Raw genomic sequence first — 17,577 nt, forward strand, 5'->3', positions numbered from 1 at the left:
AATACAAGGTTAGCAAGTGGGTGACACAAAACCGCAAGTTTTGAGCTAAAATTTTCAAATCTAAAACCTACCAAACCCACAAAAATATTTTGTAAACACCGGTAAAGGGTTATTCCGGAAAACTTATCTAGGGTAAAAACTAGATTTAATTTTCAAAAGATCAAATGTTTTCATAAAGATCCAATTTCCTTAATGGATCTAAATTTTTATAGTCATGTGGGACTGTAAACCATATCGTTACTACCATTGTTTATACCACCGTATAGAAAATCACTGATGTACAAAGTGTGAAGAATAAAGAAGTGATTCTAGTATTTCAAGACGATATTGCTTGAGGACAAGCAACGCTCAAGTGTGGGAATATTTGATAATGCTAAAAACGAACATATATTTCATAGCATTATTCCTCAAGAAAGACAAGCTTTTAGTTGCAATTGTTCTATTTACAAGTGATATTCGTTTAAATAATAAAAGGTGAAGACAAAAGACAGATTCGACGAATTGAAGACGCAAAGGTCCAAAAAACTAAAAAGTACAAGATACAATAAAAAAAGGTTCAAATTATTGATGAGGAACGTCTAAAAACGACAAGAGTACAAGTTACAAAACGCAAAGTACAAAATATAAAATTGTACGCGAGGACGTTCGAAAATCCGGAACCGGGAACGGAGTCAACTCTCAATGCTCGACGCAACGGACTAAAAATTACAAGTCAACTATGCACATAAATATAATATAATATTTAAATAATTCTTATAATTATTTAATATATTATATTATTTATAAAACGTCGGCACAAGGAAACAAGCAACATGTGAACTCTCCCAGCTGGCCATGCGATCGCATGGCCAGGAAGAAGAAAGTCCATGCGATCGCATGGCATGAAAAGTCAGGCCACATCTCCTATAAAATCGAGTTTTGGTGAACCAAAAATCCATCCATCAATCTCTCTTCTCTCATATATACGTAAAATATATATAATTTATATTTTAATTTTAATTTTAATTATAATTCTAATAATAAGGGTATGTTGACGAATGTTGTAAGGGTGTAAGTCGAAATTCTGTCCGTGTAACGCTACGCTATTTTTAATCATTGTAAGTTATGTTCAACCTTTTTATATTAATGTCTCGTAGCTAAGTTATTATTATGCTTATTTAAAACAAAGTAATCATGATGTTAGGCTAATTACTAAAATTGGGTAATTGGGCTTTGTACCATAATTGGGGTTTGGACAAAAGAACGACACTTGTGGAAATTAGACTATGGGCTATTAATGGGCTTTATATTTGTTTAACTAAATGAAAGTTTGTTAATGTTAATATAAAGATTTACAATTGGGCGTCCCTATAAATTACCATATACACTCAATCGGACACGATGGGCGGGGTATTTATATGTACGAATAATCGTTCATTTAACCGGACACGGGAATGGATTAATAGTCTATGGAATCATTAAAACAGGGGTGAAATTACATTCAAGGGTAATTGGTGTAATTGTTAACAAAGTAGTAAAACCTTGGTTTACACGCAGTCGATAACCTGGTGTATTCATTAAAACAAAGTATTAAAACCTTGTTACAATTCGAATCCCCAATTAGTTGGAATATTTAACTTCGGGTATAAGAATAATTTGATGAGGACACTCGCACTTTATATTTATGACTGATGGACTGTTATGGACAAAAACCAGACGGACATATTAAATAATCCAGGACAAAGAACAATTAACCCATGGGCATAAAACTAAAATCAACACGTCAAACATCATGATTACGGAAGTTTAAATAAGCATAATTCTTTTATTTCATATTTAATTTCCTTTATTTTATATTTAATTGCACTTCTAATTATCGCACTTTTATTTATCGTTATTTAATCGCACTTTTAATTATCGTACTTTTTAATTATCGCAAGTTTATTTTATCGCACTTTTATTATTCGCAATTTCATTATCGTTATTTACTTTACGCTTTAAATTAAGTCTTTTATTTATTTAATATTTTACATTAGGTTTTAATTGCGACTAAAGTTTTAAAATCGACAAACCGGTCATTAAACGGTAAAAACCCCCCTTTATAATAATAATATTACTTATATATATGTTTGTATTTTTATAAAAGTAAATTAATATAGCGTTGAGCTTTGTTTAAAGATTTCCCTGTGGAACGAACCGGACTTACTAAAAACTACACTACTTTACGATTAGGTACACTGCCTATAAGTGTTGTAGCAAGGTTTAAGTATATCCATTCTATAAATAAATAAATATCTTGTGTAAAATTGTATCGTATTTAATAGTTTTTCCTAGTAAAATATAAGCTATTTTATATACACCTCGCATAACATCAGTGTGCTTGTGTGCGCTATGCGGTATGCGGATTGTATCTGATTCCTTTGTTTCCGGTACGGCGGTTGCTTAGCTGTCAAGTAAATATCTTTTCCATAATTATATCCATGATTCGGGGGAGTCAGTTATGGATGAGATTAACATGATCTGGGACGGTTCTAGAATTAGGGTTTGCCTATAAATACAAACCCTAATCATCATTCAACAGACACGGCATATTACGTAACTATCACACACAAGATACATTACGCAAAACAGCATCATTCAGCATCTCTTCAAGGTTAACAGGTTAGTCTTTCGTAAGCTAGTACCTACGACCTTATGTGGGGCCTCTTGATCGACGACCGTTATCAGAGGTGGACTTAATCACTTGGCCACCCCGCCGACATCATCATGTCGGCCAGGGTTATTCACGGTAGCCGGACCGGAGAGCCACGTTCTAAGCTCCTTAAACCCCTCCTTATGTATTGAGCAGGCATGTTAAACCCCGCGGTTAAAATATGCATGATCAAGTGGTGCTTTCATTGAGAGTCGAATTAATTCAAGACTGTTTAATTGCTTTTTCTTTTAAGGTTTTGAATTGTATGACTCGTTTTTTACAAAATTTTGAATTTTTTCTTTAACAGTATCATGACTTCCGAGGAATCATCGGAACATACCCAAAAAGATGTTCAGAACGCACCGTCTGGTAGTCAACATACACCGGTTATGACTACGGGGGCCGCTATTCAAGCGGGGTACACGATATACCCTCCACCTGTATCCGGCGAACCCTTTCAGAGGTACAAGCCGATATATTCAGACGGGGTTACACCGCCAAGAGCAAACTCACCGGTCACAACCACGCGGCTGGACTTTTCGTCAGTGGATCCAAGGGTCATCTTTGCAGGCACTAGCGGTGGAACAACGGGGCCGCATGTGGTTTGCTGCGGCCAGGTACCTATTTATAGTACCACTGTTTCAATACCTCTGCATACGCAGAGCATTCAGCAGAATTCGTCATTTACACCGTTGCAACCTTGGCAACCACCGCGCCCAGTTTCACAATTTTTAACTCCTGCGGATGCGCAGGCGTTACTTAATAGTTGGGGATTTGGGGTCATCCCAGATGCGAACTCTCATTGGGCGCCGATAACAGCGCAGCAGCAAAGCACAGCGCATACAGTTGGGCTTTTAAGTGTGTATCCTCAAGTTTCGCAGATATCTGCGCCACAGGTTTCGCTTCCTTTACAGCCACCTGTGTACTCTGCGTCTTCAAGTTATCCCTCTTTTCCAACGCAGCAGCCTTGGTCATATCCGCGAACGCAGGGTCAACCTTGGCAAAATGTTCAAGGGCAGGCAAATCTTGCAAGTCAATTCATGCAGGCCGCACCTCCCGATATGGTTCACTTATTTTCACAACCTGACTTTGTTCAGGACATGATGAAGCGTTTCTTTGCAAATTTGAAAGGGGATCCTGTTAAACCACCCTTCGAGCTACCGACTACCTTCGACAAGTTTCCTCCGCATATATCCGCGTACCCGTTTCCATCAGCACCAAAGATACCTAGCACGTTGGGTACTTACAATGGCCTGACCGATCCAGATGATTTTTTACAGCGCTTCGAAGGCGCAATGCGCACTCAAGGCTGGGTGGATCCGGTTGCGTGTCAGATATTTCCTATGACACTACAGGGTATTGCTCGTGAGTGGTTTAATAAGTTGCCGGCGGGTAGTATTGCCGGGTTTATGGATCTGCGGACGAAGTTTTTACTGCAATATCAGAATCAGAGACCACGCAAGCGCACTCACATTGAATGCCATGACATCGTGCAGAAGCCCAAGGAATCTTTGGGCGAATTTCTCACAAGGTATACTAATGAGTGCCTGCGTATACCAGATCTCAAACCAGAGCAACAGATTTCCGGACTCATACATGGTATAAACTCAGAACGTCATCCAACACTGGTAAGGCGTCTGCGCCATACAGTCCCAACAACTTATGCCGAGGCGCTTAATGAATGCCACGACTATATGCGGAGTGGCGAAGATAATGACATTCCAACAGCTAGCTCACGCAACGAGAGAAAGGACGATGATGATCGTTCGCGCGATCAAGGTCGCGGTAACAACTCTCGTGGAAGGTATCCTAGCGGTGGTCCAATCAGGAATGATAAAGGGAAATCAAGTGGCAATTATCGAAACAATAATCAGCGCGGCATCAATAATCAGAACTATGCGCTACTAAAAAGTTTGTCCAAAACGCCCAAGGAAATTTTGGCAACGGAGCCAGTATGCGCGACCTTCGCGGTTCCAACTCCGCTTACAGAATTTGGCAAGCGGGATAAAACAAAGTATTGTGAATTTCATGACGATTATGGTCACGACACCAATCGGTGTAAAAACTTGATGGAACGGGTTCTGGAAGCGCTTCGCGCGGGCAAATTGGATCATCTAAAACCACCTAAAAAAGACAAGGGAAAGGCCGCAGAAGAGGCTTCGAAGTCTAAGACTTTCGCGTGGCAGAAAGTTGACAAAGCGAAAAATGCCGACTTAACCATTAACATGGTTGACGCAGAGAAAATCAGCCAGCGAAGAAAGTACAATGATCACCAGGATTGGGAGCTTCTCCCGATCACTTTCCCTCCTGTAATGTCAATTGATTCTATTAATGAGCCCATTATCATCAAGTGTCGCATCCCCGATTGCGGAATCCAGGTTAAGCGCATGCATGTTGACACTGGCAGCGGTGTCGATATTATGTATGAGCATTGTTATCGTTTCCTTCCGGCAGAAGTCAAAGCGCAGTTACGTCAGCCTGATATTACGCTATCAGGGTTCTCTGGAGAAAACTCGTGGCCGCTAGGCCGAATAGAATTAATGATAGAGCTTGCGGATGACAGGAACCCGCAGATGATCAGGCGTGAATTGGTCGATTTTTATGTGGTTCGTTCAACTTCACGATATAATGCACTGCTAGGGAGAAACTTTATACGGCGTTTTAACATTATCCCATCGGTAGTGCATGGTTTGATTAAGTTTCCCACAGTAGGAGGCGTTGCCACAGTTGCGTCACATCAAGCAACCGAGCTGTGTGGCTCTGTCGCGTCTGTAAGCGCTCCTAGCGTAGGAGAGCAACTTGCAAACTGTGCAGTAATAGCAAATCGCTTGCATCCGGATAAGCGAATTAAAATCGGCGCAGGCTTGTCAGTCGAAACGAAGGGCAAGTTGCATGGAATACTGTCAGCTAATGCAGATATTTTCGCATGGCGCGAGTCAGACATGACAGGGGTTCCGCGGGATATTGCGGAGCATAAGTTAAACGTTAATCCATCATTGACACCCGTTAGGCAAAAGAAGCGGCATATGGCCCTAGACCGCAGTGATTGGTTGTGCGCAGAGGTGGACAACCTTGTCAAAGCAGGCATTCTGCGGGAAGTGCGTTATCAGACATGGGTTGCAAATCCTGTGTTGGTAAAAAAGGCTGACGGTAACTGGAGGATGTGCGTTGATTTCAAAGATATCAATAAGGCATGTCCCAAGGACAATTACCCTCTCCCGGAGATAGACTGGAAGGTAGAATCACTATCGGGATTTAGGTACAAGTGTTTTCTGGACGCGTACAAGGGTTATCACCAAATCTTAATGGCTGCGGAGGATGAGGACAAGACTGCTTTTCATTCGCCGCAGGGTATTTATTGTTACACGAAGATGCCTTTCGGTTTAAAGAATGCTGGCGCGACCTATCAGCGTGTAATTGACGCAGCATTCAAGCACCAAATCGGTAGAAATCTTGAAGCGTACGTCGACGACTTGGTAATTAAAAGCAACACCGAAGAAGACATGCTCACCGACACCCTAGAAACGTTTGCATCTCTGCGCAGGATCAACATGAAGCTTAACCCGCTTAAATGTAGTTTTGGGGAAGAGGAAGGCAAGTTTTTAGGTCATGTGGTGACAGCGCGGGGTATCAAGGCCAATCCCAAAAAGATTGAAGCCATTGATAATTTGCCATCTCCGAAGACAAAGAAAGATGTGCAGAGTCTAACGGGGAAGCTTGCGGCTATCACGCGGTTTCTGTCGAAAGCCGCAGAACGACAGTTACCATTCTTCAATACTTTGAAAAATTGTTTGAAGAAAAAAGACTTCGTATGGACTCAGGAAGCAGAATCAGCCTTTCAGGAGATGAAAAAGGTGCTTGCAGAATTACCAACACTTACTGCGCCAGTATCAGGAGAAACGCTAACACTGTACCTTGCGGCATCGAAGGAAGCTGTCAGCTCAGTCCTCATCGCGGATCGCGAAAAGGTAATCCATTAATTTACATGCTTTATTTATATCGCAGAAATTTAACGACTGAGGTTTTTCTCAGACGCAAATGCCGGTCTACTTCGTAAGCAAGACGCTGACATCAAGCGAAGTAAACTACTCACCAATAGAAAAGCTTGTATATGCGCTGGTCCATACGGCGCGGCGTTTGCGCCGATATTTTCAAGCACATCCAATCGTGGTCCTAACTGATCAACCAATCAAACAGGTTGGTAAACGCCTACTTTGCGGCAATGACCGGGATTACCGCATTGACTAACGCAATCATTTTTCTTTCAGGTGTTATACAAGCCTGAGATTTCTGGCCGAATGGCTAAGTGGGCAGTTGAATTAGGTGAACATGAAATAAATTTTTCTTCGCGCAGTGCGGTTAAGGGTCAAATACTTGCTGATTACCTAGCAGAATTACCTGCGGATGTCGAGGCATCAGCAGAACATCAGGATCCACCTGCACCAACTTTGTCACCATGGGAATTGTACACCGATGGAGCGTGCAGCGCATCTGGTGCAGGTGCGGGTGTAATTTTAACAGGCCCGGATGGCGAAGAGCATACATACGCACTGCGGTTTAATTTTGCTGTTACAAACAACGAAGCAGAGTATGAGGCTCTGTTAGCAGGTATGCGCATTGCGCATAAGTTAAATGTTAAAATTTTGCACGCTTATGTGGATTCAAAGCTAGTATGCAGTCAAGTCAGCGGAGATTTCGAAGCGCATGACATAGCCATGCAGCAATATCTATCGCTTGTTCACAACCTCGCTGACCAGTTTGAAGCTTTTCAAATCTCCCACGTAATGCGGGGTCAAAATAAGAAAGCGGATGCGCTAAGCAAACTGGCTGCCTTGGCTTTTGATCATATGGGGAAGAAAGTTCTAATAGAAGAACTCAATGCGAAATCCATTGTTATGATGCCTTTAGTGGCACCAGTAGAGGAATCAACCTCAACATGGATGACGCCCATCGTGGCTTTTCTGCGGGATGGCACTTCTCCTGCAGATTCTGCTGACGCAAAGAAAGTCCGCGTTAAGGCACCGCTGTATGCCCTTGAGGGTAACGTCCTATATCGAAAGAATTATTTGGGACCGCACTTAAGGTGCATTGGCCCGAAAGAGGCGGAGGAAGTTGTACGCGAGGTGCATGAGGGTGCATGCGCACTCCATTCGGGGCACAGGTCCATTGTGTCAAAAATAATGCGGCTAGGATATTATTGGCCCACCATGTATGCGGATACTGCGCGCATAGTTAAGCAATGTGAATCATGCCAAATACATGCACCTATTAGCAGAGCACCTGCGCATCCAATGATAGCAGTCTCCTCACCGTGGCCATTCTGCAAATGGGCAATCGACATAGTCGGACCATTCCCAAAAGGCCGAGGTAATTTTATCATTTATTTTCTAAACATGTTACTCACATCAGTACCTTACGCACATTCTGCACACGCAGGGAACATCAAATTCTTGATTGTTGCAATCGACTATTTCACAAAGTGGGTCGAAGCGAGACCGCTGGCAGCAATCTCAGGAAAAAGGGTGCGAAATTTTGTATGGGAAGACATCGTCTGTCGATTTGGTATACCAAACGAAATTGTTAGCGATAACGGTACGCAGTTCGCGGGTGACCCTTTTCGCAGCTGGTGCGCGGAGCTTAATATTAAGCAAACTTTTACATCTGTTGCGCATCCGCAGGCGAATGGCCAGTGCGAAGTCACCAACCGGGATATAGTAGCTGGAATCAAAGCTAGGTTGGGTCATGGTCGCGTTGGTTGGGTGGATGAACTACCGAAGGTTTTATGGGCACATAGAACAACACCCAAAGCAAGCACTGGTGAGACCCCGTTCAGTTTGGTCTATGGATCAGAAGCTGTTGTACCCGCAGAAATTGGGGTACCAACGTTCCGCATACAAAATTTTGATGAGCACAATAACTCTGAAGCTTTGCGGGAAAATCTTAATTTGCTGGAAGAGCGCAGACTCTCTGCGGCTGTCAACGAAGCAAATAACAAGCAAAAAATTGCAAAGTACTATAATCAGCGTGTGCGTTCGCGCTCTTACAAGTGCGGTGACTTGGTTTGGCGTCAGAACGACGCAAGTCATGCGGAGGATACTGGGAAACTGGGCCCCCGTTGGGAAGGTCCATACAGGGTAGCGAAGGCAAGCAATACCAGGGCGTACCATCTCGAGACATTAGATGGAAAACCTGTGAAACGCACTTGGCATGCGACGTTATTGAAAAAATGTTATATGTAGCTAGGTGGAACTGATCACTCCAGTTTATTGTAGCACATTATTTTTTCTATGTATTTTCCGTCCGTTTGGATGTGTCGCGGTTGTAATTGTGATTAATGCCAATTAAATATTTACTCGCGCATACTTTTGTTGTTTAAATCTTTTTTGTACGCGGTTCCTGCCTACTTAAGGGGTGTCCTCTAGCCCCCGTGCGGCAGAAGCCTGTTTGGTTACAAGGCTAGACGCTAACGGCAGGCAAAGGGAATTGGTTTTCCCCTAGCCAAGCGCCACGCAGACTAGATGGCTGCAAAGTCGACTTAAAAATTACAAGCATTGGTTTGCTTGTGCGTAATTACTCTCGCATTGGTTTGCTTGAGGAACTCAAAGCATAAAAACATTGGCTTGTTTTTAGTTGCGTTGCTTACCATACAGCTATAGTGCACCTCTAGTACATGACAAAGCGATAACGCAGTAGCTTTCGAGTCTAAATTATTAAAGGGTAATTGTTAAAGTATTGGTTTATTTTATGCAGTAATACCCGCATACGCATGAGTTTTGGTTAACTATGCGCATGGGCATGCGGTTCACCTTTTGTTTTGATTCGCGATATATAAACAAACAAACTACGCATGCATAACAGTAAGATACATATACATTGAATTAAGTTGTTACATAAGAGGTAATTGTTTGTAACGCCTGCCCAACACGGGACTTAGGGCTGCAAAAATACAAATACCTGCCTAAGCATAGGACTTACGGCGCAATCCAACACTAATAATCCTCCTTTAAAAACCCATCGATCGACATGTTCGGGTCCGCAGAGAATGCGTTGATTAGGGGGATAGGGATGGACTTGATGGCTTCTTCCGCCTCCATTAACGCTGCAGCCGTTCCCTCTTTTAGCTTCTTTTGAACGATGTCGGGGAACGGCGGTGTTAGACCGCAAGCTTGGATTACCTCCTGCACAGCCTTGTTGATTTCATGGTCCCTTACCGCATCAACGTAGGCATTGAACTTGTCGGACACAGGCTCTGAGTCCATCACCTTTTGCGCAATGGTGGGGAGAGCAGTGCGCAGCTTCGCCAGATCCGCCTCTGCTAGCTCGCGGTTGGTTACCGCGTCATCCCTTTCCCTCGTCACCCTTTCCAGCTCCACCCGCAGACGCTCTGTCTCCCCTTTGGACTGGTCAACCGCACCAACCAGCTCGCGGTTTTTCTTTCTCTCTTCAATCAGTGCAGTTTTGGTTTCCGCCGCGGTTAACTCCACCGCCTTGCGCGCTTCTTCTGCGGCGTCCCTGTCTTTCTTCACCTGATCAACCCCCGCTTGCAGCAGCCCTAGCTCTGTTTCTTTCCGCAAGGCCACTTGATACAAGTTAGTCGAACGGCGGGCTTGATCTGCAACCATGCCAAAAAAGACAAGGCCGTTTTGGACGAAGGCGTTGAGCGCCTGATTAAAAGGCAGAGCGGCTAGTTGGTTGCGGAACTCGGCAGGGAAGATTTGTTGGAGGAAGGCGGACTGCTCTGCGGCGTTTTCCGCCGATATATGGGTGAGCTGCGCCAGGTTTGCCAATCGGAAGCTACCGTGTGGCGGGGTTGGTGTGGACTCGGAGTCAAGGTGTATCGTCTTATCCTTTGACTCGGCAGTAGCTTCGAGGTCCGGATTGACCCGCGGTGGGGTGTGATGAGTTTCTTCCGCATGCCCTGCGTATTAATAAGTGGTTAAATAAGTGCAAACTTAAATGTGCGGTATGCGCGCAAGCAGAACTCTTACCAGGTGATGGGGGAGGTAGATCCGCAGAACGGGGTTCGATGGGAACAAAGTTATCGTTCCGCTTGTCCTCCCTCTGTTTGGGAGTGAGTTTCTTCTTCTTCTGTTGGGATTGGGAGGCTTCGGCGGCCTTGCGCTTATTGCCGGAGGTGGCAGGTGCATTCTCGCCAGTCTTCTCTTGCTCCAACGGTTGGTTCACATTCTGTTTGCGGAAGGCGATGCCCGCAATCTCCTCCGCAGTCAGTACTCTCTTCATCTTCATCTCTGCAAACATGCACGCATGCGTTAGAACACATAAATAGCAAACTGTTAGTACGTGATTATACTATTCCTACCCTTTCCATCCGGTCCGACTATGGCTGGACGCACATCCTCCCATGGCCAGTGTGCGGATATCTTCCCTAGCCGCAACATCACGTTCCCGTATGACCGGTGCACCAGCTGTGCGTTAGCGCACTCCGCTAACAGCTTTGTTTCCTCGTCATCAAGGACCGGGGTTTTGTTCACATCCTTTTCCACCTTCTCGCACCATATAAGCGTTTGCGGAAAAGCGGTACCAACTACAGTTTGGTCAACGAAAAAGAAAGTTTCTTTCCAGTTACCCGCATTCGACTTTGGGGTTTTGGTGAAATTTTGTCGGGCGAAGAAGGTGAACCAGGATTTGTGGTGATTGGCTAGGCGGTATAGATGACAGAAAACTTTAACCAACGGTACCCTGTCGATTGCGGCGCACCACATTTCAAACAGAACTATTTTGCCTATGGCGTACGGGTGTAGTTGCCCTAATCCCACTCTGAAGTGATCTAATACGCCTAAGAAGAAGTCAGATGGGGGAACCCTAAAGTTACCATGCTTGAACGCATGTTCATAGATGGCCACTTTCTTCTCCGGGTGCTCGTGAGCACGCTGATGGGGTAGGGGTGGCACCGGATTGTACTTGGCTAAGGGAGGATACTGTTTCACTAAGTAATCTATGTGCTTCTGCTCTATAACAGACTCTACGCTATCTACATACATCTCGTTAGCTTTAGTCATTTTCTAGGAGTAATCGGATGAATACTAACCTTTAATTGGTGGCCGGAATGTTTGATTTTTGATCGGAATTCAAATTGACAGCGTAACGAGGAAGCTTGAAGCAGGAAAGTGGAAATAAGCTGCAAAATGGGGTATTTATAGGGACGTTTGGGAGTCATGGGATGGAGTGGTGTGATCGTGCCTGTACACGTGTTACGCAATCGACGGCCAGCACTTTATTGATGCGCGTGGATGCCAGTTGGGTATGATTACATGTACGCGCGTGGTTGGCACGCGCCTGACACACTGCCACTTTATGTCATGTTCGCCGAATGGGCTTCTGCGATTGTGACAGGCATTTAATGGCATCGAGGCGCACGCGGAATATTAAATGCTAGCCGTTTTCTTGTTTTTTCCGTTTAATAGTTTGATGTCATGTGTCTTGCGTCATATAACATCAAACTGGGGGGACATAATGATACCGCAACCCGCATGCGCACCTCATATGCATGCGGGCGTTTAGTAGTGTGCGTATGCGTGTGCTTGTGTGCGCTATGCGGTATGCGGATTGTATCTGATTCCTTTGTTTCCGGTACGGCGGTTGCTTAGCTGTCAAGTAAATATCTTTTCCATAATTATATCCGTGATTCGGGGGAGTCAGTTATGGATGAGATTAACGTGATCTGGGACGGTTCTAGAATTAGGGTTTGCCTATAAATACAAACCCTAATCATCATTCAACAGACACGGCATATTACGTAACTATCACACACAAGATACATTACGCAAAACAGCATCATTCAGCATCTCTTCAAGGTTAACAGGTTAGTCTTTCGTAAGCTAGTACCTACGACCTTATGTGGGGCCTCTTGATCGACGACCGTTATCAGAGGTGGACTTAATCACTTGGCCACCCCGCCGACATCATCATGTCGGCCAGGGTTATTCACGGTAGCCGGACCGGAGAGCCACGTTCTAAGCTCCTTAAACCCCTCCTTATGTATGGGGGACTTGATGACGTAGGGTTTTGGCCCAATTAGGGTCTACGCAATTAACTTGGGCCCCAAGTCAAGTAACCCTAATTCCCATCTATAAATATGGGGCAAAACCTACATCAAGTTCACAATCTCCCAATCGCATACATCTCATACGGTCATTCGATCACACCGCAACTCCTCCACCACCGCAAGCCCGCAACGCATACGGCAGTTCTCGCCGGATCTTCTCCACGATCCTCTTCACGATCGCAACACTAGGGTTTTTACCTACGGGTCTTGTAGGGTTTTTTCTCCCTTTGCCGTCGATAGGGTCCGACTATCGACCGGCGGGCAATTCGTTGGCCACCCTCCCGAGATCATCATCTCGGGTACGGGTTATTCACGGTAACCGGACCGGAGATCAACGACGTTGATGCCTAAAAAAAACCCTTTCGCATTGCTGTTCGTGTGTTGGTTTTTCCTTGAAAAAAATATGCATGAACAATTGGCGCCCACCGTGGGGCACGATGCATTATGTCTCGTGTTTCTACAGTCTATCGTTCGGTTTGAGAAGGTTTGTCTTTTCTTATTGAGCTTTTAATTCGTTATATGCGGTTTAAGTACATGAATATTTAGCGCAGATGTTCGCGCGCTTGCGCAACTGTCCACACGCTTTTGTCCAGGTTACGCACGCTTTGCGCACAGTTGTCCGCGACTTTAGACGCAATTTTCATGCGGTTTTACGCATGCTAGTTCATGCGGTTTCCCCACGCATTTTGCATGCGGTTTTTTGCGCATATGTTCGCGGGTTTACGCACAGTTGTTTGCGCAGGCTCCTGTGAACTTATTTTCCGCAGCATAATGAGAAGTTCGATACGATACTGGACAAAAATATCATACCGAACTTGGGGGACTTGATGACGTAGGGTTTTGGCCCAATTAGGGTCTACGCAATTAACTTGGGCCCCAAGTCAAGTAACCCTAATTCCCATCTATAAATATGGGGCAAAACCTACATCAAGTTCACAATCTCCCAATCGCATACATCTCATACGGTCATTCGATCACACCGCAACTCCTCCACCACCGCAAGCCCGCAACGCATACGGCAGTTCTCGCCGGATCTTCTCCACGATCCTCTTCACGATCGCAACACTAGGGTTTTTACCTACGGGTCTTGTAGGGTTTTTTCTCCCTTTGCCGTCGATAGGGTCCGACTATCGATCGGCGGGCAATTCGTTGGCCACCCTCCCGAGATCATCATCTCGGGTACGGGTTATTCACGGTAACCGGACCGGAGATCAACGACGTTGACGCCTAAAAAAAACCCTTTCGCATTGCTGTTCGTGTGTTGGTTTTTCCTTGGAAAAAATATGCATGAACAAACACTATGGTAAGCAAATTTCTCCAATATTTATCAAGACAAAATTACATAGTTTAGCCTAGATTTCATCCGGGGTCCCTAAACCTTTTTTTACAGGCGGGGTCCTCATACTTTACAATCATTTCGCGAGTAACATGGGGGTCCCCGTACTTTACACTTGTAAGTTGTATCCGTAAACCACAGGGTCTCCTGGCGAAACGAGTGTAAAGTACGAGGACCACTCATGTCATAAAAGAGTTTAGGGATCCCACATGAAATCTGGTGTAAACCACAGGGACGCCTAATTTTGTAAATTATCAAACAAAATATAAGTTGTTTATAAAGGCATCACTTACAGCAAAATCACCCGTGTTGATGAAATTGATGATCCCTTGGTTTTGAGTTGTCTGTAATAAAGCCAAAAATTGGCTGCCTGTCACAACCAAGAACTCGAACAGAAGAAAAGCTCGAAACCTGTGGCTTATTTTTGATAAATAATGAGCAAGACGCATGTGCTCTTCTATATAAACAGAAACATCCAAATCTTATTCTAGGATTTTTCCGTAGTTTTCAATCCGAATCACTTGTAAATTACCCACTAGATTGAATAAAGCGGCACCTGATAAAAAGATTATAGCGGAATACGCCCAAGTTACAAGTGAAGCAAACAGATAAGCAGAAGACAACCACCATGAATCATCATGCAAATAAACAACAGGAGTGACTTCATGAGCAGCCTTCAGTAACAAACATACCAGTAACCACACAGTTAACCCTCGAAAAAAACCCTGAAAACCATGTAAATTTGACACATCAATATCAGTTATAGATATACATGTGCTGGCTGCAAAGCATAAAGTTATCTTAACTTGGCTTTTAGTCTAGATTATGCTTGTTTTCATAAAGGTGGGGTATGACTGTATGAGTGAAGTTCAAGTAGCAAACATTCTGTATTCATCAAGGGCATTTAGGGTCCACCTTTCAGTTTTCATTCAACTGGTGCAGTTTTGGTAATGCCCTAAGACAACTGATTGATATTCTTTAAAATGAGATAATATAGTAATAGCAATATAAAAACAAACATGTTTCTTATCATTATTCAACTGTTTGTCATGCACTCAAGCTGTTCAAGCCATCACATAATTTCAATTTCAACTGGACTGACTCAAAGGGCAAAACCGACATTCAAGGATTGAAGTTCCATCCGATCCCAGGCCCAGAAATTGCAATGAAAGGCGTCCATTGTCTAATGGATAGGACTGAGGTCTTCTAAACCTTTTTTTTTTTTTTTGAACGGCAAGCTTGCATCAGTCCAGACCGAAGCCTAGTCATCATTTGCAGATACACACGCGTTCGGGCAGGAAACCCGAACCATATTACAGGGATCCGAAACCTTTAATATAGATTCAAATCCTATTGGACACAATCTTTTTCCAGATATGTTTTAGATTTCGATATCAAAAAAGAAATTTTGAATGATTTGAATTCGCAACGCTGGAGTACCCTTTTTTTATTGAAATTATTTGAAAAGGGTGAGATCATGTTAAGATGGTTATTATTTACAACCTATCCAATAACATAATGACACATGGAAGAATAGATAGTTTGCAAAGAGAATTAGTGTCATTCATGTGTAGGTCCTATTTTTGTGATTAGGGGATACAGTTTTCACAATATACCCCTAATCATCCTATTATCTTATGGTTTGCTACTCCGATCCGAGCAACGTTGCACTCAAGTTTAATGATATTTGACACTTATTTTCTTATTAGTGGACAATTATTATAGAAAAGATACAACACTATGAGATAAACCTGATAAATATTGATATTGATAGTAATATTTTAATATTAAGTAATATTATCAATACTAAAAAATGGGTAAAACTGACAGTTTGGCATTAACCGGTCCCGGGGGCGATTTTATTAAGGGACCGGAGGGTACCCGCTCCCAGTCGATTTTGAAATTTTAGTGAAAAAATTTTGGATTTTTTGACTTTGGCCCAGTGGATTTTTTTTTGCCCCAAAACCTATATATTTTGCTCAAAACCTTCAAATTTTATCCAAAATTCTCCAAATTTTGTCTTAAAACCTTCGAATTTTGCCCACAAACCTTCAAAATTTGCCTAAAAACCTCTATTTTTTGCTCCAAAACCTCCAACTTTTGCCCAAAAAAGTTGCTACGGTTTTTAAAAAAAATTTCGCCCCCGGAGAAAAGAAATCTTGATTCCGCCGGTCCCACGAGCAAGATAAACCTGATAAATCCTGCAACCTCATAATCGCGGGCACATTAATATCAATTCTAATTCTAATTCTAATATAACTAACTAAATTAACCTGATAAATAATACTAATAATTAATTATGCAGTTCAACTGGCATGCCAAATTAGTACCATTAGACCACTCCCAACCATGACGCACTTCCTCCCCAGGACACACCGCCACATCAGCGGCACATCAGCTTTCTCTCTCTATTTATTTTTCACTTCCTCCCCATCACACACCACTACCAACCATGACATACTTCCTTCCCATCACATACCCCACAAAATTAATTAAATATGTAATGTACAAGTTATTTATGGTAATGTACAAATAAATTATGCTGGGAAATAAGGAAAGAGAAAATATATCCGTGCTGCAATATGTCATGAGGAAGAAGGAAAGGAGGGCGGAGGAGTGAGGGCGGATGAGGGAGGAGGTGAGGACACATGAATGCCAATGGAGTCCTCGGGAGGGCGGATGAGGAATGAGTGAGGGCGGAGCCCGTTGGAAGTGGTCTTAGTAAGCATTACAAAATTCAAACTTACATTGATCTTTTGTATGTAAAGTTGTCCATACAGAACAAAATAACCATCATAATTATCAACAAACAAAAGCCTCCTTACACCGTACTTTCTCAAATTATGAGAAACACAAATCAGAGAAATAGCAGCAACGATTGCTTGGGAAACAAGTATCTCAATTTCAAATATCCTGATCTGATACTTGGAACAGTCCGAACAAAACGCGTACACGATCAACAAAACCGGTGTTACCACACCAATTACGAGAAACAAGATCCAGGAGATCGCGGTGCTGAGAGGAGAGTACTGATAGAGGCCGATGAGTTTGAGGAACAATTCGAGTTTTCGCAAAGCGAAATCTAAATCATTGTTGAACGTAGGATCAGTAGAGTTGATTAGAGATGTTTGAATTGATGAAGTGCTATCAAGAGTAGACATTTATGTGTGTGTTTTAATGAAGTGTTTGTGTGTGTTTGCTAAATTGGGAAAGGAGGGAAATGGGGTAAGGTATGGGCCGGCATCGGAAGTTAAATATTGGTCCTTCGGTTATTTAACAAATTTAATTAATATTAGTACATCAAAGAGGTTTTTATTGCATTTTGAAAGATTAAATTGTAAAAATTCATGTTATTAGCTGCAGATAACATTTATCTAACTGTTGGAAACAATTCAGTTATTATTTGATGATATAATATGTTTAGTCTGAAGGTACGTGGTAACTGGGTGAAAGTTCTTTGCAAATATGGGTACCCTGTTCGAGTCTCATTCGTGTCAAGAATTA

At 43.1% G+C, this 17,577-nt stretch overlaps 1 pseudogene; it reads right to left on the reverse strand.

Moving 5' to 3' along the window:
* The window catches only part of LOC139889316 (uncharacterized), a 51,346-nt pseudogene extending 34,112 nt beyond the window's left edge, over window positions 1-17,234 (reverse strand).
* Window positions 17,235-17,577: the final 343 nt, after the last annotated feature.

The sequence above is a fragment of the Rutidosis leptorrhynchoides genome, chromosome 2, assembly GCF_046630445.1.
Source record: "Rutidosis leptorrhynchoides isolate AG116_Rl617_1_P2 chromosome 2, CSIRO_AGI_Rlap_v1, whole genome shotgun sequence".
NCBI classification, from domain to species: domain Eukaryota; kingdom Viridiplantae; phylum Streptophyta; class Magnoliopsida; order Asterales; family Asteraceae; genus Rutidosis; species Rutidosis leptorrhynchoides.